Raw genomic sequence first — 27401 nt, forward strand, 5'->3', positions numbered from 1 at the left:
CTTTATGGCTAAGTTCAACAAACTACAGCTCATAGGATAAATGTGAGTTGAAACCAGTTTTGTATTTAACATTTCATTGAAACACAGCCACACCCATTCATTTTCATATTACCATGATGTTCTTTGGGGAAGGGGTGGTGATGCGACAAGATCAAAGCTGAGTTGTTTTGACAAAGCCAATACTTACTTGCTGTTGGTCTTTTACAGAATATGTTTGCTGACTCCTGCTGTAAGAAAAAATAGTTTTGAATTTTAGTTTGTTGCCTAGGAACTTTCATTAATAATAATAAAGGTAATAATTAAAAACTATTACATGGGAGCGCCTGGATGCCTCAGTGGGTTAAAGCCTCTGCTTTTGGCTCATGTGGTGGTTCCAGAGTCCTGGGATTGAGCCCTGCATCGGGTTCTCTGCTCGGTGGGGAGCCTGCTTCCCCCTTTCTCTCTGCCTGCCTCTCTGCCTACTTGTGATATCTGTCAGATAAATAAGTAAAATCTTAAAGAAGAAAGAAATAACTACTACATGGAAGACCCTGTTCTGATCACTATATGTTGTTTAAGTTATTTCAGATTCACAACTTGTATTTCAGAAGTATAGGTTATTTTAATATTAAAGGTGACAGAGCTGAAACATATAAAGTTTAATTCACTAGTCTACGGTCATACAACTAACTAGCAGGTGGTGGTGCAGGGTTTAAAACCCTAAGACCTAGCCCACGGCCTACACTTTAACCACTGTGATTGTCAGATGTGATCTTCCTTAAGCATTGTTTTTTGCTTTTTGTTTTTTTTTTCACCTTGAGTTTACTGTCATCTTGATGTTTTAAATTCGGTTATCACATCATACTTTTTAATGTGGAAAATCACACTATGTCAAGAGTGATTTTAATATATATATATATATATATAGAGAGAGAGAGAGAGAGATTGAGAGAGAGAAAGAGAGAGAGCAGGGTGAGGAAGGGCACAGGGAAAGGGAGAGAGAGAATCTTAAGCAGGCTCCCCGCTGAGTTCAGGTTCTGAGCCCGGGCTTGATCTCATGACCCTGAGAGCATGACTTGAGCTAAAACCAACCAATTGAGCCACCAAGATGCCCCAAGAGTGATTTTTTTGAATATTATATTGTTATATGTACTAGTAAAGTGACTCTTTAAAAAATAAAAATGTGCTGATATATTTAAAGTTCACCTGATTTCCCACACTTCTAAATATGATGAAATTACTCACTTGCACTTTTTCCTTCCAGCAACAACACCAAAATAGCTGTAAATACAATAACTCTGTGGCACTTTCTGATATTTTATGGTATCAGTTTATTTGCACTTTTTAAGTCCTTGGCAATTCTGTAACTAACCAGAACATTTGCTTGGCTAGAATATTTCATTGCAGCCATTTCCACAAGTTTTCCCCCCTTTATATAAGAAGTAGGACCATTTGACGAGTTTAAGGAATAAGTTATTTACATCAGGCCCTGAAACAGATAACTGCTGTCACCGACCCAAATCCCTTCAGATTTCTTTTACCAACTCTCTATACTCATTTCCTATGTCCTAGATATTTTCCTGCTCAGAGTTGACCCCTGACCTTTAGGAATGTGGCCCTTGGCACTAGAAATCTCTCACCTCTGTGTATAGAGAAAGAGGAAAGAACTAAGATACTGTCAAGAAAAAGTAGGATGCACTTCAAGCTGATAATTACAGATTAACAAATCTTAAATAAAGAGGGGAAAAGGCCATAACAACAACAGAAACCAAACTAAGCAAAAAAAAAAAAAAAGGTGGCACTTTTATTTCTATGATCTTCTCACCTAGAATAGTAAATGAAGAAAAAGAAAGGAGGGAAGATAGTGTGAGTTTCTCTGGCAGAAATATCTCCTGAACCTCTATGTTCTTTTTGATTTTTCTTCCACATTTGTAACTACATTAAAGCTGCCTTGGCCTGGAGCATCTGGGGAGCTCATTCCATGGAGCACCTGCCTCTTGGTTTCTGCTCAGGTCATGATCTCACAGGTTGTGAGAGTAAGCCCCACATCAGGCTCTGTGCTCGGTGGGGTGTCTGCTTGAAAAGTCTCTTGCTCTGCCCCTCCCCCGACTCATATGCTCTCTCTCTCTCTTTCAAATATGTAAATTTTAAAAAAAAAACTGCCTTAAGCCTGATGAAACTTGAGTTTTTTTTGTGTGTGTGCATGTGCACTTCTGTGTCACTGAGGGTATACAAATATATATGTACATGTGTGTATATCTACATAGAAACACTCATTCACACATATTGGTTCTTCCTTTTTGGTAAAAAGAGTTGAGTAAGGAAAAAAAAGAGAAAAGTGTAAGTTTTTCATGGTCTTTATTCTTCAATATTCTCAAATTAAAATTAATATAAAAATATTACATTCAATGTTTATTGGTTCTTGCCAAACTGAGATATATTTTTTTCTTTTCCTAATAATTACATATTGTTCAAGGTATAGTTTTATAACTACTTTGACTTTGTAATTTGCTTTTAACTACAAATTTGAATATCCTAAAGCACTAAAGAAATCCAGGAGCCTCAGTTGATGTATGACCAACGAATAAGTTCTCATAGGATACTTTGCAAACTGGGGAATCCAAAGGCTACACACTTAGTAAATAGAGCATTTGCCTTCCTACCCTATGCTGAATGATGGTCTCCAAACTGGGGCATCTATAACTTTAGGAATATACAAAGTTCAAAGCATATAAAAGACTACACCTTTATGTTTCAAGTGGCCCACTTCCTAAAGTTGATCTGCATCAGCAGAGATCTGTGGCCTGGTGGCATTCCCTTCCTCACATGTTCTTCACAATGGGATGTTTCTCCTGATTATCAAAAGAATGTCATATTATTCTCAGAATCTATTTTGTTGTTATGTCCTATAGTGTACAGTGTGATAATTCCTGTCAATAATAAATTTACAAATAATTGAATGAATCATATTCCTAGCAACAAAGCACTTTTCAGTTTAGGTTATTCTCAAATCATTATTTTAACAAAATTGAAGGAGAACTTAATCTAGTTATCCACTTATGAATAACTGAATACCTTCTTATCATAAATCAGAGTAAGTTCTGAATGCAATAGTAACACTTTGAAGAAATGAGTTATATTGCTATAAAAAAAAGTTTGCTCTATTCCTTCGACTTATTTATGGAGACAAAACTTCCTAGTGTTTATATTTGTTATGAAACAAAGGAGCAGGGTAGAATTAATACTGGAATCATATCTTATTTTAATAATCGATAACTTGTGTTCATGAATATGTATACTGTTTGGAAAAACCAAATCTCCTCTCATTCCATTAAAAGCTATATTTTCAGTAAAATATTTTCTTTTAAGAGTTAATAAAGATAAGAACTTAAAAATACTTATCTTGTTTTGATCAGTTGTGTTTAATTGCACATTCATTTTCTTTAAGTTTACATATTTAAGTAATCTCTACACCTAATGTCGGACTTGAATTCATAACCCTGAGATCTAGAGCTAGATTACATTTTTAGATGTTTACATTCTTCTGACTGAGCCAGCCAGATGCCCTTGAACATTAATTTTTTTTAACAACAAAAGGACTTGCAGCTTCTTACCAAGATGGAGTTACATATATGTGTCTATCTCTGTGTTCTCTATTCTGTTCCACCATTATTTTAATAATACTACCTTGATGTAAGTAGCTTTATAGTAAGTTCTAAAATTAGAGAGTGTGATGCTCCAGCTTTCTTTTCTCTGCAGGAAACCTTTTAGATTTTTTAGGCTATTCCAGTTTGCATTTCTTTATCAATCTTAGAATTCAGATTGTAGTTGTTTCTGCAAACATTTTTGCCATAGAATCCATTTATTTATTTATTTATTTATTTATTTATTTATTTATTTGACAGACAAAGATCACAAGTAGGCAGAGAAGCAGGCAGGGAGAGAAGAGGAAGCAGGCTCCCTGCTTGAGCAGAGAGCCTGATGCAGGGCTCGATCCCAGGACCCTGGGATCATGACCTGAGCCAAAGGCAGAGGCTTTAACCCACTGAGCTACCCAGGCGCCCCTTGCCATAGAATTTGATTGGTTTGTGTTTGCTTTATAGATGGATTGAGGAAAATGGACATCTTGGACCAAGTCTTCTACTTCATGAACATAGTGTATGCTGAAGATACAAGCTAGGTGTTTTCCACTTCCTCTCTTATTTCCCTGTTTTCCCTTCTCCCTGCGTGGTAATCCAGGACACCAACTTCTATAGACTATGTCCTTATCCTCAGCTTCTCATTGACTTGAACCAAAGAGGGCACCCATAAGAAATCAGTAGGCAGAAGATGAGTGGAAGGTGAGTTTCAGTACCCAACGTGCACTCCTATTGGGCAGCCTTCTTCCACAATTAAAACTCTTTCTGGACTTTTCTCTTTCAAGCTTACCACTCGCAACAATATTTACTATCCTTCGCTGATTCCTCTTATGTGTGCCAAAACCGACTAAACTCTCTTAAATTGTTCCTTTGGAATATACCACCATTTTACTGCCAAGATCATAACACTGTATATGTGTTTTCAAGTGTAGCGTCATTTAAAGACAACGTGAATTTGGTTACACACATATACACACACAAAGAGTCTCTAATACTGGTAAATATATTTACATGTTTGTGACTTTAATCATATGGCCAATATCCTTTAATGTGTATTTTCATTTTACAGGACACGACTATGTTTGTACATACAGAGAGATGTTCACTTGTATTAATAGATTTTCATGTTCTATGAGCTTTCTCACAAATAAAATGTAATATGCTATGAATTCTGAAATCATATAGTTCATATAATAAATAGATAAGACTAAATGATTATTTCTCCCCGGATCTAGAAACTTTGAACTGTAAGATCAAGAATTTTTAAATTCAATATATGTTCTAAAATATTGATTTTTGTAGATGTAAAAACAAAATTTAGGTGTAAAGTATATCATTCTACTCATAGTTTAAAATGTGATCTGTAAAATTTAGTTTACTAAAGTATATATTACAGAGTTACATCTGGAAAGGAGAAAACTGTGATAAGATCTATATAATGTGTTCCTTTAAACAAGAATATATGTATTGTATTGAAATTGGAAGTATTAAATATTATAAATCATCTTCATTGTTATCAGAACTCTGATAAGACAATGGAATACAAAATAAGTTACCTCAAGAAGATAAAAAGCTAATGCCATCATTTTTCTGTATATCTGAATTATCACTGATGAGAAACTTCTAATTAGCATTTTGACCTTTAAGCAGATAATTCAGCAAAACTTCCATTAGTGGTAGATCAAGAAGAAACTGCAAATTAAAATGTAATTTTCCAACTTGTTAGAAAATCTGCTGACTGAATTTAAGGACATCTGTATATAATTATATAATTTTCATTATCAATGAAACATGCTGCTAAGAGAACCATTCAAAAATATGTCACAAAGGATATATAAATTAGAAAGTTTAAGAATTTAGACATTGTATTTTCTACATTACTAAGAGAATCAATTTCATGTAGAGTTATTTAAAATGAGCGAAGGAATAATACGAACTATTTGCCCTTATTTCATTAAATTTTAAGTAATGTTTTCCTTTTGATATTCAAATATTGTTGAGTTTGGCAGTGAATTTTTTTTTTTTTTTTAAGAATGAAATGGACAAGCCCTTCTTACAAAATTTTCCACTAGTCTCTGAAGAGTGCGAAGTAAGAAAAAAATAGGCTTACTGTTTTTAACAACTTTTTATGGGTGGACAAGAAAATCACTAATTCCATATCTGACCAGTTCTTCTGTCTTATTTGTTTTGTGTACCTATGTAAACAAATCTTCGCAATGTCAAGCTTACAATGTCTTTACACTTATCACTAGCAGTCTTTTGGCAAACAGCAATAGATATCCTCCTTTTACAGATTGATTTCTCGTCACTGAACAAATTAAAGTGTTACTAATGATGGCAATGATTCTGGCCCTCAGGACAACCCCAGTAACTATGTGTGTTTATGATGGCTACTGTTTGCTACTCCTGCCCTTTTGAAAAGCCCAAGGCTTGCTCCCTGGCATAGCTAAGATCATTAAACTCATCTCATGATTGTGGTCTCTCTGCAATTGCATTGTGGGAGAGGGCAACACCATGAGAAGATTAAGAAGATGACTGCCATTATTCCAAGTCTTATTTGCACAAATTTACTACAAGAGAATTAAAAAGTAAAATCCATTTCACATCAAGACTAAGAGCCCGATATTGACTTACAGTAAGAAACCTTATTGTGAAACCTGGTGCCAAATATGCTCAGTATGACTGAGGTGGATTACCTATGTGAGGATTAAAGGTACTACAATTTCTAACTATACTGGAATTAAAATTTTAAAACGGCATTATAGTTTTCAAGGCAGCCATGATTTTAAGTTGTATATTTTCAGAACTTAAGTTTCACAGGTTGTGTAGAGAGAGACTTAAATCCATTTAATGCATTATCTGTAAGTATTAGTGAACATTTGAGAATCATTTCCTTTTTCTTATATGGAAAACTTTTAGCAAATGTCTACTGCTTTCCTAACAATGCAATATAGTCATTTTGTGGTGTTCAGTCCTTTATATGAAACAGGTGCAGGTATTACATATAAATGGGGAGTTATTTATATGATTAGGAGTCCAAGAAAGTTGTGTATCTACCGTCATTAAAAAATAATTAAATAAATACAACTTTTCTTAATTTATAGTCCTCAAACTTAAGTATCTGTTTCCTCTGCTTCTTGCTTGAGCACCAACACAATCAGTATGTAAATTTGAACTGTGTTGGCAGATCTTATGAAAATGAAACACAACATAGCATTTTAATGATTAAATGTGTTTATCAGAAATAGCTAAATATTCTTAAAGAAGAAACACCAAACTCTAGATATGGTCTCAATGAAACTAAGTATGATGTATAAAAAACACATTTGCTTTAGAAAATGTTCATCAAAGTGTGTGCCAAGCCTGTCTAATGAGGCAGTAACTTAGGGAAGCATGTCATTGAAGACCGAAAGTCTGAGAAAATGATACTCAAAATATGTGACAAAGTTAAAGAACTATGAAGCTAATAATAAGAGAAGAATGCAATAGGAAAATTAGAAGGGAAGTGAAAGAGAGTAGTTTTTAAAAGGGTCGATCTGTTAAGCAATCAGGTTTGTAACTATGTCAGACATATCAAAATTTGCAAATTGTTTACAATTTCTGTGGGAAAGCACCCACCCAACTTACTTTATTAATGGAGATACATGGTGTGTGTGTGTGTGTATATATAATCAAGAAAGAAGGAATAGGATCAGTTGCTGCAAAACTAGAGCCCACAGAAAACTGTAATAGAATAATCACCACTAACCCTGGGCAGCAACAATGGTTCTAAAGTATTCTACAGTCATATCTGTGGTCACAGTGCCTCTCTTTCTGTCCCGTTCCTTATTCTTCCTTACTACTTAAACATCAAGGAAGTGTTCTCTTTACTTCAGGATCTCTTTCTTCATGACTAATTACACTTCCTGGCTTCTGCTTATTGGGTTTTCTATGCCTTCCCAATTTCGACCACTACACTCTCTACTAACTTTGCAGTGTTTCGTGTTCAGTTGTTAAAAGAGATAATTGCTTGGGGTGCCTTGGTGGCAGAGTTGGTTAAGAGTTGGACTCTGCTCCAGCTCTCTGTGATTTCAAGTCGTGGGATTGTGGCCCGCCTCAGGTTCTGTGCTCAGCAAGGAGTCTGCTTGAGGTTCTCTCTTCCTTTCCCTCTGTATCTCTCCTCACTCTTTCTTTTTGTTTCAAATAAATAGATCTTTTAAAAAAGAGAGAGAGACAGATACCTGCTTGAACCAGCCAGTCATGATCCAGGTTAAAGTGTTTCTGATGGGCTGAACATCTTACTATTTCATACTCTACTCTTTTAGCATGAGAGGGAGTCTCAGGTTATTGTCTAAATTTCTAGCTCCATATTGCACAAAGCATAGATTGATGTGTAATTCTCTATGAAAATTCAAATAAGTTATAATGAATATGAGAAAAATGTGATTTTCCTCTGGCCACCATCAATTTAGAGACATCTATCTACAGAAGCCCAGTGTCTAAAAACTTGATTAATTAAATTAACTTACACAAAGTCCCAAATTCCTTTAAATTCCTTGTTGCTATTTTTTTAATAATTCATGTATTTTAATAAACAAATTTAAATAATGATAAAATATGTAAAATAAAAACTAGAAATTCTCCATAATTCACTCTGAAGAAAATTGTTATTAACAAATGGTTGTATCTTCCTTGTTAGTTTGCTATGTATATTGTAAAAATATTGTGTTTTCTAAAGTGAGATAATAAAATAACTTTTTATAACTTGGAGATCCATATTCATTCAAATGGGGCTACATAATATTCCATATAATATATATTTAATTATATTTGATATTTTACTATTACAAAAAGCACTTTTATATACATCTCTGTAGTAGTTATATATTTGTATATTTATGTAAGATTTCTACAGTATAAATTCTGAACATGAAAACATTGGATCCCAAAGAGTTTCTATAGATTAAATATTACTTAGGTAATTTAAAATGTATCGCACAGTTGCAATTCAAAGGTGAAAGTATTATATACCTTACACTCTTTCATTTCTCTTCTGCTATCATTCTTCTGGTGTTTTCAGCTCCATACTACAATGCTATCAGATTACTTTCCTGCAAAACAACCTCACTCTAACTGTATCTAACAATCAGCCATCTCTGCACTTTTCTCAAGAGAATTATATGTTACAAAAGAAATAAAAATGGACAAATGCATGAATGAATGAGCCAATATACTCCCTTGGTTCCCAAATTCTATAGTTCCTAAAATACGCTACCAAATTCTCTCTAGTTTTTCCTCGTTATGCTCCACTTCCTGGGAATTGTTCTCCACGTTCTTCATAGAGATTGTTCAAAATGACTCCATTCTCCATAAATCTTGAAATCCATACCCTCTCTTAGCAGATCATCATACGAAAGAAGCCATGTGATCAGACCTCTTCAAATTCTGATATGAAACCATAGTCTTTCCCCTTCCTCTAAAAACAAGAGTGTTATCATTTCCTTAATCTAAAGTTTTACAGATTCCAAAAGCAAGGGCTTGTGTTTTCTTCTTCTTCCTAAGGAAGAGAGGTACTGGCTGATAAAAGAAAAGAAAAAAAAAAAAAGGAAGGGAAAATCAATAGGGTCTAACCTTCTCTTTTGTAGATTCAGAACCTCAGTCTTTCCACTACTCCTGAGATGAGGCTCTCTGGAGGGCTACCTTTCACACACACACACACACACACACACACACACACACACTAATCCTAAAAGAGCAATGTGTATTTAATAAATCAGAAATACATATTTCTATAATAAAAACTTTAACAGCTGGGAGAACTGGAGATTATTAGTCAGTCAATGACTGCTTTATTTATACTAAGATGTAAGGAAGACTGAACTAAAATCACAAGTTCAGTTAGCACAGAGACAATAATTGAATTTAATTGCATGCTTAAAATATCTGCTATATCTGCCTTCATGGTAGGAATATAGAGGAGAAGGAGGCACTCTTCCTTTGTAACTCATTTTCTTTTAATTTCTGTTTCTAATCTGGATATGGATCAATTCTCAGTGAGAATTGCTGTTGCTTTTTATATGCTTTCTCTAATACAAAGTTAAGAGTCACTCTTCAAGAGTACCTCATGTTATTTGCATAGGACCTCAGAAGTATTAAGCACCTACTATGTTCTATATACTCTTTCAGCCATTAGAACAATCCCTGGCCTTACACTTGTATTTCACACATCTCTACCAAAATTTTGAAGACTCTCTGTAAAGCAGAACCTGAAAAAACAAACAAACAGAAAAAGAAATGTATTTGTCTTTATGTTTTATGAAATTGTATTTCTCTATTTTCCTCTGATTATTGACCTAACTATATTAGTTTTGGAACATACTGAATCTCTACAATGTTGTTTCATTTGTTGGCTGAAAGCACTGAAGAAAAGACAGAACACATGGCAACTCATTACAGTGAATTAAATATCCTTTAATCTCTGTGAGATCAAATAAACATTAAATCTGATTGTGTTATTGCAGCAGGGTCTGAGGCAAAAGCTGAAGTCTTTTGCTAGACAAATTTTTAAATGTCATTGATTTAAAAATAAATTCCTCATTATGTCTAAGTTAAATGAAAATGCTAAGCAAGGTGTGGAGGCTATGTTAGAAAAAATATGTTGTTTAGTGGAATTCTTGCTTCCATTGGGCAGCATAACCAATCACTGGCTCAGTTATAAGATGAAAGGTCAATGGGTTCTATCAATCGAAGAAACAGAAGGTGGAAAGAAATGCACTTACAGATGCAAGCACTGGATGATTAGATAAGTGAGAAACTTTTTTATGATCATTGTAAAAATATGTAATATGATATCTACCCTTTTTGTAAATATTTTATTTATTTATTTGACAGAGATTATCTACCCTTTTAATAATTGTTGAATGCACAATGCAATATGAACAAAGAACATGGGCTATATCAATACAATGGAATATTATTCAGCCTTAAAAAAGAAGAAAATCCTGCCACATGCAACAACTTGAAAGAAGCTTGAGGACATTTTGATAAGTAGAACAAAAGTAGAATAAACCAGTCACAGAAGGAATAAACTTTAAAGCCATTGAGATTTGAGGGTTTGCGTTTTTAGAGCAGTTAGTTTTGTCTTCACAGTGAGCACGTGCATTCATTTGAAAATGTGCATTTCTTATAAGTGGTCTTCTAGAAATATATATATATATATATATATATATATATATGGAGGACTCTTGACTTCATAAAGCTTACATTTTAACAGAAGGAGGAAGGCAGAAGAAGAAGAAGAAGAAGAAGAAGAAGAAGAAGGAGGAGGAGGAGGAGGAGGAGGAGGAGGAGGAGGAGGAGGAGGAGGAGGAGAATTATGAAAATAAATGGATATGCTTGGTTTCTTAAACAGCGAAGTATCAGAGGAAGAGTGAACTGAGATAGCACAGTGATAGCGTTTAGAAAGGAGGTTGCAGCAATGTGTATGTGAGCAGATAGTGGTCAAGTGTGAGTGTTGTGGAGGGAACACCATGCCCAAGAACAAGGACGTGGGCAAGCACATAGGGCTTGTGTGTGCTTGGCTATTCAGTTAACAGAAAGGTTAGTATTTCTAGATCTTAGTGAGATAAAAGTGGAATGAGAAGGTGTTACAAACTGAGATTTGAGTTGTAGCAAGGGATAACAAGCAGTACTTACAATAAAGCAGTTTGGATTTTCTCCTAAAAACAATAAGAAACCATTAGAATGTTAAGCAAGGCTGTTACTGGCTTTGTTTTGTTCTATGGATCATTCTTATCTCTGTCATCTGGTTAGTGATAAACAACTGTGGAACTCTGGAGAAGGAGAATATTCTGCAATTTTCCAGGCAGGAGATGAAGATGGCTACAGTCAAGTAGAGAGCACTTGCTGGGGTCATCACAATGATTTCTTTTCTTTTCTTTTCTTTTTAAGAATTTATTTAGTTGGCAGAGAGAGAGAGAGAGAGAGAGAGCTCACAAGTAGGCAGAGAGGCAGGCAGAGAGAGAAGGGGAAGCAGGCTCCCTGCTGAGCAGAGGGCCCAATGCAGGGCTGGATCCTAGGACCCTGAGATCATGACCTGAGCCAAAGGAAGAGGCTTAACCCACTGAGCCACCCAGGGCCCCATCACAATGATTTCTATGGAAAACGTATTCACAGTGGAATTGGCAGTTTCATTTCCTCAAATATTATTCAGACAGAAGTTCTATTATTAGTAAATGGAAGTATTTATCAGCTACTGATGCTCTTCTGGAGACATTCGGTACAGAGTTAGGTATATTAGGTAATCTTCTCATATTAAAAGTTAGACAATAAATTTTGGAAGTGTGCAAAAGTGTATATGATTTTAAAACTCTCAAACAAAAGGCAAATCAATGGGTAAGTGGTTCATTAAATATTTGTATCCCTTCACTGGCTCTATTTAATTGAGTATAATGAAGTCGCATAGATTTGCACAAATTTTTGCCTGTCCTTATTGAATTGCATGTACTACAAAGTGCTCTTAGAAATTGACAGATTGACAGACACAGAAACTTCACACAGGAAGCTTCAAGTTGTAATTTTTTCCCCCCAACTAGAATGTTATTAGGATTTTTATCTCTACATGAAATAAGGCATGAATACTTTGGTAGTACTCTATTAAAATGTAGTGTCATTTTGATGAATTAGATAATGGGCTGACATCAATACATCAAAACAATGAGTTTCAGAAGAGATTCAAAAAGTCTTATGAGCTTAAATCCAAAGATTCTGAATGTTGAATACTAAGTAGTAGTTAGCAACATAATATGGAATTTGAGAATGCCAATGTGTACACATGAATTAAATCTACACTGGCATTACAACTCTTTCAAAGACTATGTTTGCAGGACCCTATTCTATATGTTAATTAATATCAAGTAAATGCTCTAAGATCTTCTATAGCTTGGTACTGGAAGTCTCCACAGTTTTCTTTGGAGAATGGAATAATTCACTATATTCCATATTTTCCTAACTATAATCTCCATTTTCCCCCTAACTTTAATTACTTGAAATTGACAAGGTATGGCCTATAAAATGCTGTATGGTAACTATGACATAGTTAAGGCAATGAGTTATGCTAACCCAGAGGTAGCTATTAGTCTTCTTATCACTGTGGTAAAAATGTTGAACACATTTGTGTTCCTAGAGTAAGTGTATGTGCGTATATTTAAGTTTTCACATGAGGGTATACAGGTGAGGTAAGAGCTCAAAGTTATTTGATTTTCAGTTTGAAGAAATAAAATACAGTCAATTCTTGTTATCTATAGTAGTTATGTTCTATAAAGTCACCAAGAACACTGAATTAATGAACTAAATCCTTATTCCTAAGGGAAATACAGGGTAGGGTTTTTGAAAGACTCTGGTCAAAACATGTTATCAATCCATCCATACATAATCTTGTTTTATGTTTATCTTTAAAGATACCTTATTTAATACATATTGTTGATTCATTAACACTGAACTCACAGCCTACATGTCAACTCATGCTTCAGTGAAGCTTACCTAAACATACTTATTTTCTCTGTAGGTACATCATACTTTATTGCATTTAGGAAATCTACACTGTACTTCAGCACTACATTTAGGAGCCATCTTAAACAGCTGGAATCACCATCAACCAAAACAAGGAAAGGCAGAAACATACAAAAATGTCACACTAATTATAATGCAAACGGGATGTGTTTACAATATGAAAGCTGAAGCAAGAAGACAGAAAATGGCCTTATTTGACCCAGGCTGGGAACATGAACATTAGGTCACATGTGCATGTGGCATATCTGTAAGTGACCACAAAACACTCCAAGTGTTGAGTTAGGATTACACATACATTTTAGCAAGTAGACAAATCCACAAACACAAAATTGCTAATAATGGGAATAGACTGTTTGGTGCTGAAAAGTAGACATGTTGGTGAAAAAAACACCACCATATAACAAGTTCATGTTTTAATAGAAGAAACTGACATTTTTGAGGTAAAAACTTCCAACTTAGGCTTCAAACTCAAGTTCAAGAAAGTTATGACTATATGAGGCTGGGCTTTCTAATGTTCCGATTTGAAAAATTTAAGAGAACACTGGTTTTCTGCTATATAAGGAACACTGGACTAAGAATTAAATAAAAATATATCTTTCCTTAATACTTATTTACCCTCAAATAAGTCACTAAGTGGTTTTGAGGGTCTCTTTTCCCTTAACTGTGAGTTGGGATAAATAATAATTGTCATATCTATATGTCCATCTCCTGGTCATTCGAGACAAAGTCACTGGTGGCCCATTATCAGTCACAAATGGAGTGGAATTATGGCTCCCTGACTCCACCAATGTTGCCAGTCATATATACTACTATGGGACAGAAATTGGAGGAAGCGTTTACACATCAATTCAAAATATTTTGATTAAGCACCCTGTTATATTAGGTGGTGTTAATTGCAAATATGTACCAGTGAACAAAATAACCCTGGTCTGCCATCTTTGGGGAATAATAATTGATGGTGTCTCATCAATTACAGTGATCAAATAGCTGCTAGGTTTTGTACATACTTGTATGGGTCTACTCAGATTCCTCTAATGAGCAATTTTCTTTCATTTAAACAGAAATATACACTGGCTTGAAATATTTTGTGATTGAAAACATGGCAGTCATTTTTAAATCAGTTGAAGAAAGGAGATTCCAAGGTAGCAATATTTCATCATCGAAATTGCCTATTAACAGCATTGATATTGGAATATTAATCATTGAATGAGTATTGATATTTCTTAGTTTCACAGAATTTTCTAAATATGAATGACTATGACACATGGCATAAAAAGTTTACCACAACTTTATAACTGCATGTAAGGTAAAAGAATGTCCTGTCTATATTTTGAATTTAAAATATAAAGAGGGTAAACTGATAGGGAAGGAAAATTGGACAGTCTATAAATTGTATGCATATAATACACACACACAAAAATGAATAGATAGAGATACAGATGTATATGTGTGTGTATATAGCAATTTGAGATGCTTGCATGTTTATGGAGCATATTTTGGGGATTTATAATATGTCAGTTAAGTTTTACTTTTTATTGGTGTACAATTTACCAGGATTACTTAATCCTGAAAGTAGGAACATCTGTCTAACTTTTACAGTCAGGTTCTATGAGCAAAACTGTACCTCTTTTTCTATTCATATATTTTGCGAAGCCATAAAACTTGGAATATGATTAATATATATAAACGTATCACCATGATTCCATTATTGCTATTGAAAATGAAAATAATCTGAGGGTTGGTCAATCTTACCATCATTTTATATAAATGTCAGAGTCAAAATGAGAAATTATATGTTTGAAGGATTTCCCAACCAAGTACCACATTCAGTTTTGGTGGGTATGCATCAAGGAAATGTTTGGAAATGTTTGGAACATTTAAGTTTTTTTTTCAAACAAGATCTTTAACTGATAAACTCAGAAATCTAAAGGACATCTGATTAAAATTTATAGCATTTTATTGTGTGCTCTGGGATTAATATTACTTTAGAAAATGAAATGAAATTACCCCCATACTTCAGAAATTATATTTCACATTAAATAATTACATAAAGTTTAATGAAGGTAAATTTACCCATCTATTTTTCTATCTAACTATTTAAACTCTATATTGATCTCACACTTAAACTTCTTTTATTTATGTAATATGAAGGAAGATTTGTTACCATCAGGGAGGGAAGTCATACATTTTCTAAGGAACTTATAGGTAATTTTAAGCAAAAAATAAATACTAAATTTCAGAAAGGTCAAATGTGTTTTTTTTAAATCTAGAGATTAATATAAATACTCATATACCTTCAATGCTTATGAATGAACTTATACTTAATTTGATAAAAGTTAATAGAGACAAAAGGATTATAACAAATTCTATTTTTAAATTGATTATATTATCTAACTTTGCACAACTTTCTTTCTTCATGCATGTTGTCTATCAACTTCACCTGCCTTCTCTGTGGGAAAGCTCCTAAATTCACCTTCTAAATACAGTGGTGACAACAATGACTTAAAAGATAAGCACAAAATATGTTGTCACTACTGATGTGTTTATACTACACCTGCATTGCAACGAGACAAATATTTTTGTCTTGAAAACAAAGCCAGGTGAGTTTGAAGGAATTTGTCTGTTTTAACTACTGAGCCATTAAATTTTTAATGATTGTAAGGTTTTAAATTGTAAACAACTTTCTCAAGCTTTTCTTGCATCTCTGTTTAAAAAAAAAAAAAAAGATTGATATGAAAGAGAAATACATACAAAAAGAAAAAAGGAAATAAGATAGTTTTATTTTGGATGTTTGTATTGACATTTCCCAAGTAGTAGCAGTTGATATTAAAATTTAAGTTACACTCTGCAAAGGCTTTAATGGAGAGATTGGCAGAAAGAAAGAAATACATATTTTTTAAACTTCCAATGATTAAATGCCCCAATTTATCGCTGGGGTCATTCCAATGACAGCATTTTCAAGTAAGATATCGCTTACTATATCACTCATTCAAAGGCATTTAGAAGTGATGGCAAAGAATTTAAACCTATTTCCTCTCAGAGCTATCTTAATTATTTTATTTGTCAAGGCACAGCCAGGTAAACAAATTCATGCCAGGTAATTCTTTTTTTTTTTTTTTTAAGATTTTATTTATTTATTGACAGAGAGAAATCACAAGTAGATGGAGAGGCAGGCAGAGAGAGAGAGAGAGAGAGAGGGAAGCAGGGTCCCTGCTGAGCAGAGAGCCCGATGTGGGACTCGATCCCAGGACCCTGAGATCATGACCTGAGCCGAAGGCAGCGGCTTAACCCACTGAGCCACCCAGGCGCCCCTCATGCCAGGTAATTCAATGGAGAATATTTAGTACGGAAAACTAATTCCAGACTTTTATAACAGGAAAAGGGCAATTAAGGGAGAATAAAGAAATCTCCATTTTTAACAATTACTGGAGGCTACTACCACTCTTAGAGCTGAAGAAACAGAAGGAGGAGATAGTGGTACCAGTTTCAGGAGTAGGAATGCAAAGTAAATGGAGGGGCTAGAAGATGTGCCTGTCAGCTGCCTGAGGAAGAAAGAGGTAAGAAAGACCTACTCTTCAAATTTTCTTCCATCCCCAAATCTCCCCCACTAGGGCATTGACTGGACCTTGCCAGAACTGAATAGGCAAGAGAGTATGGGAAAAGTGTGCAGTCCCCACTGTTATGCCAAAAAAAACCCCAGCCAAGGCAGTAAATGAAACTGAGAGCAAATCACTAACACAGTCCTCTTCTAAAAGCTTTGATCTATTTACACCCCTTGAAATTTGTAGTCACTAATCCTCCCCACTGCCAACAGTGAAAGCGTTAACTAACCCTCTTCGGCAAGACCTTCAAGCATTTTTTAAAAAGATATTTTATTTATTCATTTGACAGAGAGAGAGAGAGAGAGAGAGAACAAGCAGGAGGAGCAGCAGGCAGAGGGAGAGGGAGAAGCAGGCTCCCAACTGAGCAGGGAACCAGATGTGGGGCTTGACTGACCCCAAGAGCCTGGGATTATGACCTGAGCTGAAGGCAGATGCTTAACCAACTGAGGTGCCTGACCTTCAAATATTTTGCAGTCTGGCACCCACCTATTTTTCCAACTGGTCTTCAGTCACTCCCTAACTTTCAGTCTAACACTGAGGTAAATTAACTGTCAGGTCCTTAGCAACTAGAGTAACTTCAGGTCACTAAACCTTAGTCATGTTGTTATTTTGCCTAGAATGCCTTTGTTGGCCCTGTCCCCAAATCCAACACCTCTTTATCCCATGATTCTTTATGCCTTAGGAAGTCAGTTCAAATATATGTCTTTGGAGGGTTTTGATATACACGTAAAATTAATTACTTTATAGTGACTAACCACATTATTAGTATAATATTTATAATATTATTATTAATGATATGTGTTTATTTCTCTTAATAAACTGAATGCCTTTAGGGCAGAGACCAATCAATAAACACAGCAAATGGGTTATTATCTGCACTCAGTAAATATTAAATATATGAATGGATTATGCTTTCCTAGAATCTAAAACATATATTTTTTTAATTTTTTATAAACATATATTTTTATCCCCAGGGGTACAGGTCTGTGAATCACCAGGTTTACACACTTCACAGCACTCACCAAAGCACATACCCTCCCCAATGTCCATAATCCCACCCCCTTCTCCCAAACCCCCTCCCCACAGCAACCCTCAGTTTGTTTTGTGAGATTAAGAGTCACTTATGGTTTGTCTCCCTCCCAATCCCATCTTGTTTCATTTATTCTTCTCGTACCCACTTAAGCCCCCATGTTGCATCACCACTTCCTCATATCACTAAAACTTATATTTGAGTCCCAAGAAAATTTCCAATATATAAGTCATTGCAGTTACTTTTTGCACCTGAATGGTTAATGCACTCTAGTACTTGAGGTTTATACTGATATACAGAAATGCAAAGTATTTAATTTTCTCACTAGCATCTCTTTCTTAATTAGTATTTTGTCAAACTTTCTCTTTAAAAACACTATTTTCCCAATAATATAATATTTTCAATTTCACATGGCTGATAGAATATCATTATTGTCACTTGCAAACTGGTAAATAATGATGCCTCCAGGAGCAAAGAAAAATGGTCATGGACATTGAGCTTATTAATGCCAGCCATTATTTCTTTTCCACTCACATCCAATTCTACCCTGCCCAGAGCTTGAATAAAGGAGTCTATGTAGTATAAGAGCCCAATTCTCTTGCTGTAAATGAGTCATAGGTAAAATATGGACTCAGCCTGGAAGGAAGTGTCTCTTAAAAATATCTGCAGGTGCTTTCCCTCCCTAGCATTATATTCGCATCTCAGGCAAGAAGACAAAGAGGAAGTAAGGATGACGTTTTCCAAAAGCAAAGTTTTTCTTAATCTCAATTAGATTTCACTTCGTGTTTCCCTGTGTTACGTGACAGCCCTTACAATACAAGAAAGTGAGAAATTGTGTTCTTGACTTTTTAATCTCTATAGCAGAGGAAGGAAATTGAAAAGAGAGAGAGAATGCAGATGGTATTCTGAAAGAGCCAACACATGGCATCTAACCAAACAACATGGAGATTTGGAGTTAGGAAACACAGTGAGATGGTAGAGTACCTTGAAGGCAACAACATCTCCCAGCTCTGCAATGCATACCACATTCTCCCAGGATGTAAAAAAGTAAAGTAAAGTAAAGTAAAACTTCTGCAGAGCAAAGTGGTATGCACAGACAAGACTAAAAAGAGAACAGAAGGGGAAAAAGAACATGTGGCCCCAGAGTAAGAGACAGAGAACAACGGTCTAATGTTTCATTTGTTAAGCAACCCAGCTGTAATTTCAGTAAGAAGATTCCTAAAATTCATTAGTATCTTCAAAAAAAACTTGTCTTTACTTAAGATGGCTTAAAAGCTGTTTTTTGTTTCTTTTGTTTGTTTGTTTTCAATCAAGTTCCCTGATTTATAGAGGAGATGAGGTGGAGAGTAATATACATGGAAGTCCACCAACATCTGCTTTATTTCTTCAATATGTGCCCCCACCTTCATAGATTCTATGAACATACAAGAAAACCCATTCAGTGATTATATGCATGACATTCTCTATTATCTTTCCATTTAAAATTATCCAGCAATCTTGTGAAGAACCCTTTTAAAGGATAGCTTTCTTCAACTATCGAAACATTTAGCTAATCATTTAACATTCAATGGGAACCCATCAGAAACAAAATTAAGAAAAATGAAATGTAGTGGAACATCCGTACTTATTCTAACTTACCTCATGATACACTACTTTAATTCTTCGTAATGTCTACTCACATGGTTACATTCTTAATAAATATTAGGATTGTGAAAATGCAACTAGAGATTAATATGACATATTTCTCCTGTTACTTGATATGCTTCATTTCTGTTTGATTCTGAACTCATGTTTATGTGATGCTAGGTAATTTATGCATTAACCCAAACATTACCTGACAGATTTTAGCAGTTCTTCTAGTTGAGTTCATTTCCTCCTTGATGATATTTCAAACATCCTTCCCAAAGCAATGCATAAGCTTATAGGATCAATAAATACATCTTTTTTAAAAAGGCATCTGATTGCCAGGTACAAAGTACATGAAGTGAACTTTAAAAATATGTAATCTGTTAGAATTGTGAAATGGCTAAAAGCGAACACAAGAGCCTATTTTTTTTTAATAACTTAGTATGATTCAATATTTGGAGATAGATAATACCAAAAGAGGAATTTTATCTCCCTAAGAGTTTTGTTTATTTTGTATCACTTTTTATTATATAAAGCATGCCATGTGCAATTTCTGTTTAAATTTCACTCCTTAATTATGCATCCTACAGATGCATCTCTCATATAAGTCTGCATGTGTAATACATATTTAGTTTAGAACACTGAATTATTAATTATGGATAGAAGAGAAAAGAAAAATATTTTATTGTTTTCCTCTATGGCATCAAATAACAGCTTTAAAAAAGACATTGTAATATCTGAAATATGTCTAATAATTTCATTCACTTAAAATATAAAGTCACATGATTTCTGTGAGTTTCTCATCCTAGAGTAATAATAAGTAGAGATTTTAAAAATGTGTATTATACATATTAAGTGCATATCCAACATACCATCAACAACTTATTTAAAGAGAAAGAGCTCAATGACTGAGTTCAGGGTCTTTTAGACACTATCTGATGTTCTTGCTAAGAGAAATTATTAAATATAACAATTTCTGAATTGTTGAATTAAGAAACCTTTTAATATTTAAATGGAAACAATGCAAGATTTCAGATCTCTGTGATGTAATTTTTGTGTTTACTAAGAATGAAAAGGGAATGTCAAACATACAAGGTAGTATGAATAGCAAAACCTTACTTTATGCTAATCAGTAGTTAAAGCACAAACTGAAATATAAACATTACAGTTTCAAAAAAAACAGTATTTTCAATATTAAAAAAATTGTTGCATTTAAGAAAGTATGTTTCTTTGTATTGCTCTTGAATACACACATAGAAAATGGATAATTTAAAATAATAAGGATACTGCCACATGGACTCTCAAGAAAGAGCTAAAAAGTTCTTTCTTCTTTGAGGAATTTTTAAATACGGTTCAGGAATTTGAATTCAAATATTAGTCTTTCATTCAGCATTTATTTATTGTGATCCTGCTATATTATACTCCACATTATGTATTAAGAATATAACTGTGAATTGCGTAGGGCACAGTCTCTACTCTTATAGTGACCTACTTGATAAAAGAGAATATAGATATAGAGAGATATAAAGATATAGATATATAGAGATATGTAAAAGAAAATATTTGGAATAAAGACATCTTAAAAGAAATTTCCTACTTGAAAAAAATAGAATAAGGTCTCATGAGAGGGAAAGATGGTGGGGTGGAGGGAAGAATACTTTGGGAAGGTGACAACTGAAGTAGCTGGCTATATGCAAATCTGAAGAACTTTCTGAGCGCAGTGAACAACCGGGTAGATATCTTACCCTGAAGGAAGCTTTGCACTTCTCATAAACTGAAAGGTGGTTAACATGGCTGAAAGTTAAGGGACAGCAGAGTGAGTTGAGTTCCCAGAGGTAAGTAGGAACCTGATTATTTAGAACCTTGGAGGCCATGGAAAACTGTGAATTTAACAATATATATTAAAAGCCTTAATGTAGGCATATATTTTTACCTAACAATAGCATATGAGTCAGACATAGTTAAAGATGGAACAAGTAAAGTAGAACAAAATATAAATATGATGAACTACTAAAGAATTTTAGATAGAAGACATAAAGGATTTACAATGTAAAGTTTAGTAGAACTATGAATGGTGGATCAGAAGGCTGTGATGGTAATAAGGAAGTTGAATTAGGTAACCATTTTAGTAATCTAGAAGAAAAGTCATCTAGGTCTTACTTCAGGAATGTCAAAAGGAGGACCCTTTTTGAAAGATATTTATGAAGTAGAATTTAAGACAGTAAGATACTGAGTTCCTGATTAAACATAAGAAGAGAGAGATTATATGTAAGCATATCAAACTATAAGCACTTAAATAGATAAAATAGTAATTTTAACTATTTTAATATAAAATTATTAAATAAATTAAATAAAAATTAATTTTTAATATTAAAATAGTAACATTTTACTGTTTTACTATTTTTTAAATTCAGAAATTGTTGTATTTAATAATTTCTTCTTAGCAAGACCATCAGATAGTGTCTAAATTTCATTCATTTGAAACGAAGTCATATAATTTCTGTGAGCTTCTCATCCTAGAGTAATAATAAGTAGGGATGTTAAAAATATGTATTATACACATTTGTACAAATTTGTACAAGAATTTTGAAGACCTATTGATACATTTTATAGAGAGAATTTGAGAATAAGTTTCATAACTGTGTAGTATGGATGTGAGAGATACTCCATACATTGTTCATAACTTTTCAGAAAGGAAGATATTTCAACTGAGACTAGGAAAAAAGAGGTACAACCACTCTTTAGGAACAGGATGAGCTCCTATCCAAAATGTGGTTCAGATGTCAAGACTGATGAAGCCATATACACACCAAAAAGGTATGAAAGATTTTATTACTTACATGCTGAGGCTCTATGAGAGCCAAGAAGACCTCCCAAACTGATCTAAAAATGGATTGGAAGAGCAACGAAAGGGGACTTGCTTGGTATATGATTGGGCCATGATAAGTGTTCCTATACACAGAAAGGGTCTGTGAGTACTTTGAAACTCCTACTGGTAGCAAAAGAATGAATACCTGGGCTTTCTTAATCAGCTTGTCCAGAGGTGGTGCAAAAGAAGGGGGAAGTGTGAGGCTTAAAAATGGTCAGAAATCAAACATCCAAAAATAGACACTGTCTTATAGGAAGCTACCTTTGGACAGAGTTGTATGGTGACTGAGGAGAGGGCTGGCTTAATTCTAGAAAGAAGGAAAAGTAAGCACTTGGACCTTGAAGCCAGAGAGAATAGAGCATCATCAAAGCAGAATGCTAGGGTGGAAAGAGTACAGTACATAAAGGTGAGAACATTTCCAAATATTTCTATTTTTTTTCACATTTCTCTGCATTTTTTTCAGTCCCTTAAGAATCTTATTCAGAATAACATAATCAGAATGGGCAGTAGTCCTAGATCTATAGTAGAATCCTAGAGGCTTAATGTGAGCCACAAACTTTTCAGTAGTAGGATCACACAAATGTCTGTGGTATCTTGGAAAAAGGTGAGGGGCCCAGGTCAGTCGCCACCTACTTGGGAAGCTTGGGGCAGTGGCTTTTTCCCAATGCAAAGAAAATCTTTCAATCTTTTAAAATTGGTATAGCACTAGCACTAGCTGGCATAGCACTCATCTTACTTTTAATATTTTCTACAACTAAAAGATATGAAACTGGAACTTATGATAAAAAGTGAGACTAGAAATGTAAACATTTCAAATAACATTTCTTAAATTTCAATATAAAAATAAAGCATAAAAATAAAAGGTATATGTGACTTTCATTCTCTTAGTTTTAAAAACATATGGTATTATACAGGAATATGAATAGCCCATATACCAAATGATGTAAATTTTAGAAAGCTTCCTTTTCTTCTGAGTGCAAATATCTCCATTGGTTCTGGTTCTAATCTGGTTCTGTGAGCACCATAAACTGAATTACAGCTCCTCTGTGCCACTCAGTGTATGCCCTATGCACAGTGTACAACTTGAAGCAGTGTAGAGATTGGCTTTAATGTCATAAGTCTTGAAAAATAACAATGCAAATGTTATTTAATATTTTGAAAATTAAGGAAGAATAGTTGTTTCATAATAGCAATGAGTTATGACATATGCATATCATATTCTATTATCTATTCTGTTCTTTATTTATTATGTATAGCCTGTATCTATATAGTCTACTCTGACATATACATATTGTAACTTTAAGGCATTTCAAAAAATATTTGAATATTTCAGATTATTAACATTAGGTTCTGCAAAACAAGAAACAGTAGTCACTGGTCTTCTGTTTTGAGGAGAGGAATTGGTAAGAAAAATAGCTTCCTTCATGTCTTATTCTCATAAATTGCAGGTTGATGGTGAAATTATCTCCAATCTAAGAAAGGAAGGACTCTTGGATATTTGCTTTAAAATATCACTAGAAAATCCTTCATTGCATTTTTTTTTCATAGCTGATGAACACAAAGCAATTACATACATATATGTATGAGCAAAATCACCAGCTGAAATGAACTTTTCTTTTCCTGTGGGAACATAACAGAAAATAGCTTGGAATTTCACTTTTTATTTATTTATTGTTTTTTGTTTTGGGTTTTTTTTTTTTATGAAGATATTAATTATCCTCAGTAGGAGTTCTGGTGATATATTATTTAGTCTTTCTTTGTTGAAATAACCCAAATCCTGTCAAACTATTCAAAATAGTTTTGTCAGTTTTTAAAAGGCTGTCTTTCTGTCAAATGGGGGTGGAGAGGTTGATGAAATTACCTGACAAAATTCATTGGTAAATAATAATTCATTTTGTAATAGTAAAGCATTTTTCATTTTACAGTTGTGATTAAATGTCTTAGGTTTTTCTTTTGTATCTTATGATGTTTAGAGAGTATATAAATAAAGCTGCAAAGATTTTTTCCCCATTGAAAGAATACTTCATATAAACATATCTTAAGCAAAAAGGAAAATCATTTTTATGGTTGATTTTTCACAGTGACTCACGAAGGCAGACTTCTTACTACAAGTGTGTAGCATATTTAAATTGAGGAACTTTTCTTATATAAGAATTGGTTTTCTTTCTTCCACAGCACCTTTTTGTGAATCCTCTAGCTGTCTGTATTTTAATGAGAACACTTATGACCAAAGGAATATAGGGATTAATCAGGACAATAAGCCATTTGAAAGATCAAAGTGAATGCCTTTCAGTAGAACTGTGTACCCAGACTGTGTTGATAACTAGAGTTTTAGTTAAATTGAAGAGTTACATTAAAAATGTTGACTAAAAAGTCCACTTTCATAAATCTGCTTTGCCTAAGATTTTGAAGAGCTTCTAGTAGAAAGAATAATATAATGACAACTTTGTTGAGAATATTTTATTTTTAGCAAAATGATCTAATTGGCTATATATATATTTTTTTTTCTCCCCTTGTAATACAATGTCTCAACATACATTTGGAATCAACAGTAACTGAATCAGCTTTCTTCTTATTTTGACATACTTCTAATGTTTAAATTTTTAATTGATAAATGAAGGTTAAAGATTCAAACATTTTATTGTGTGAGAATATTACAGAAGCTTAAACTACATCTAATAAAAATATGTAATGAATTTTAAAGGTTTTTGAAAACAAATTGCTTGATATTTGCCAGATGAATTTTCACATACTCCTGCTTTAAACAATTATAAAAATGTTAACTGTTCACTTAATATTATAAAAATATGGCTGGATATAAGTAACAAATATAAGCTCCACAATTAAAATGGGTATGTTTAATATTTTATAGTAGTATTCACTTATAAAATAAGGAATTATTTTAAAATATGAACAATTAGGGGGAAATAATTGTATTTTTTATTATCTAAAATAGTAATGGAAAATATTTTAAGATAACACACTTAATGAAAGTATTACCAAATATTTCTGTTTAATCATAATATATATTATTAGTTTCAAAAATTAAGTAAAATTGTTTTAATTAAAATTTTTTAAAAAGCTTCCATATTTTATTTGCAAATACATAATTTTTTGTAAGGTCTTTTGTATTATATTTATAAAATAAAATTTTTAAAATTTATGATTTTTCCTTTTTTCATACTTAAAAATATAACTATGATTCTCAAAAATTGTGAAGAACTTAAGCAGAACAAAATATGATAAAGAGTGCATTCATTTTGTTAAAGGAGATTCAGTCATTCTTTTATTTATGTAATATTAAATCAACATTATTAAACATGAATCTGAAATGCAGAGGATTGAATATATAGAGAAGAAAATAGAACCATAGAACTAGTAAGAAAATGGGCATTAAAAGAAAGTGCTTGGATACTTAGATCAAGTAGGGCATACCTACATCTTAGTCAAAAAAAATAATAATAATCACAATCTCATCTACCTTGTACATCATTTCATTCCAAGTTCCAATTGGCATATTGGTTAACTAGGGTTTGGGTAGCTTGCTTACTTTAGCACAAACAACCTTGTTGATGATTCATTCATATGGCAGATGGCAGATGCTATCCTTGTCCCATGTATAACTCACAGATCTCACACTGCAATTTCTAAATGCCTGAAGGCTTTTGTTTCTGGAACTACTGCAAACAGAACAACCAAGGGATGAACACTATCAACAACCCTGAAAAAATGACATGCTATTTCATAGAAACAAAGTCTAGCTATCTTTACTTTCAGGTAGGGTAATTATAAGGGGTTTTGTGTGTGTGTGTGTGTGTGTGTTTGTTTTGTTTTGTTTTGTTTTGCCTTGTTTCCACAATTTTTCCATGGGATTAAGTTCCTTATTCTTAATCACTTACAGAAGACTGAACTGACTATGACTGGTAGCCACAAGAAATACATGAATACAGTAAGTTACTTCTCCACATTCTATTCTGATTATTTAATTTAAAATAACTCGCCAGGTTTACAAATCCATTAGTTTTAAATTTATTCATGTTAATTAAACAGGGTTTATTAGCATTAATAGAAGCTCAGTGTTGTGGCAATTACAATGATAGGTTTCAAAATCTTAGAAATGTTTCATGCTCCACAGTGTTAAAAAGTAATTATATTTTGGAGCATGTGGGTGGATCAGTCAGTTCGGTATCTGACTCTTGGTTTCTGCCTGGGTCGTAATCTCAGAGTCCTGGGATCAAGCCCCACATCAGGCTTCGTGCTCAGCAGGGAATCTGTCTTGAGGATTCTCTCTCCCTCCCCGTCTGTCCCTCCCCCTCTTTGTGTGCTCTCTTTCTCTCTCCGTCTCAAATAGATACACATTTAAAAAAAAAATACATTTCCATTGGAACATTCATGTAAACAGACCACATTCTGGGCTGTGAAACTCACTATAACACATTTAAAAGAATAAACAACATACATTGTATGTTTTGGAAATAAATGAAAAATTAATAATAGACACATAGCTGGAACACCCCCAGATATTTGGAAATTAAACAATATTCTTCTAAATAATAGATGTATCAAAGAAGACATCTCTAGAGAAATTAAAAAAAAATGTTTACATTAAATGGAAATGAAAATATAACCTATGGACATTTGTGGGATGCTGCAAAGCAGTGTTCTGCAGAGAATTATACACAGATGCATATATTAGGGAAGAAGAAAAAGCTCAAATCAATAATCTCAGCATCCACCTTAAAAAATTAAAGAAAAAACCCAACAAATTAAATCTAAACAGGAGAAAAGAAGTAATAAAAGTTAGAGCAGATATCAATTAAATTGACAAAAGAAAATCAATAAAGAAAATCAAAGAAACCTAAAATTGGTTCTTGAAAAGAGCATTGAAATTGATAAACTCCTAACTAGGCTAATTAAGAAAAAAGAGACAACACACAAATTATTAGTAAAAGAAATGAAAGAGAGTTATCATTATTAATCCATGGATATCAAAAGGGAAATAAAGTAATATGAAAAACTCTATGTCCTACAATTTGGTAACTTAGATGAAATGGAACAATTTTTTCAAAGTCATAATCTATTAAAACTAATTAAATAAGGAAAAATAG

This window comes from Mustela putorius, unplaced genomic scaffold, assembly GCF_011764305.1.
Source record: "Mustela putorius furo isolate JIRA1106 unplaced genomic scaffold, ASM1176430v1.1 tig00003834_pilon_pilon_pilon, whole genome shotgun sequence".
Taxonomy (NCBI): Eukaryota; Metazoa; Chordata; class Mammalia; order Carnivora; family Mustelidae; genus Mustela; species Mustela putorius.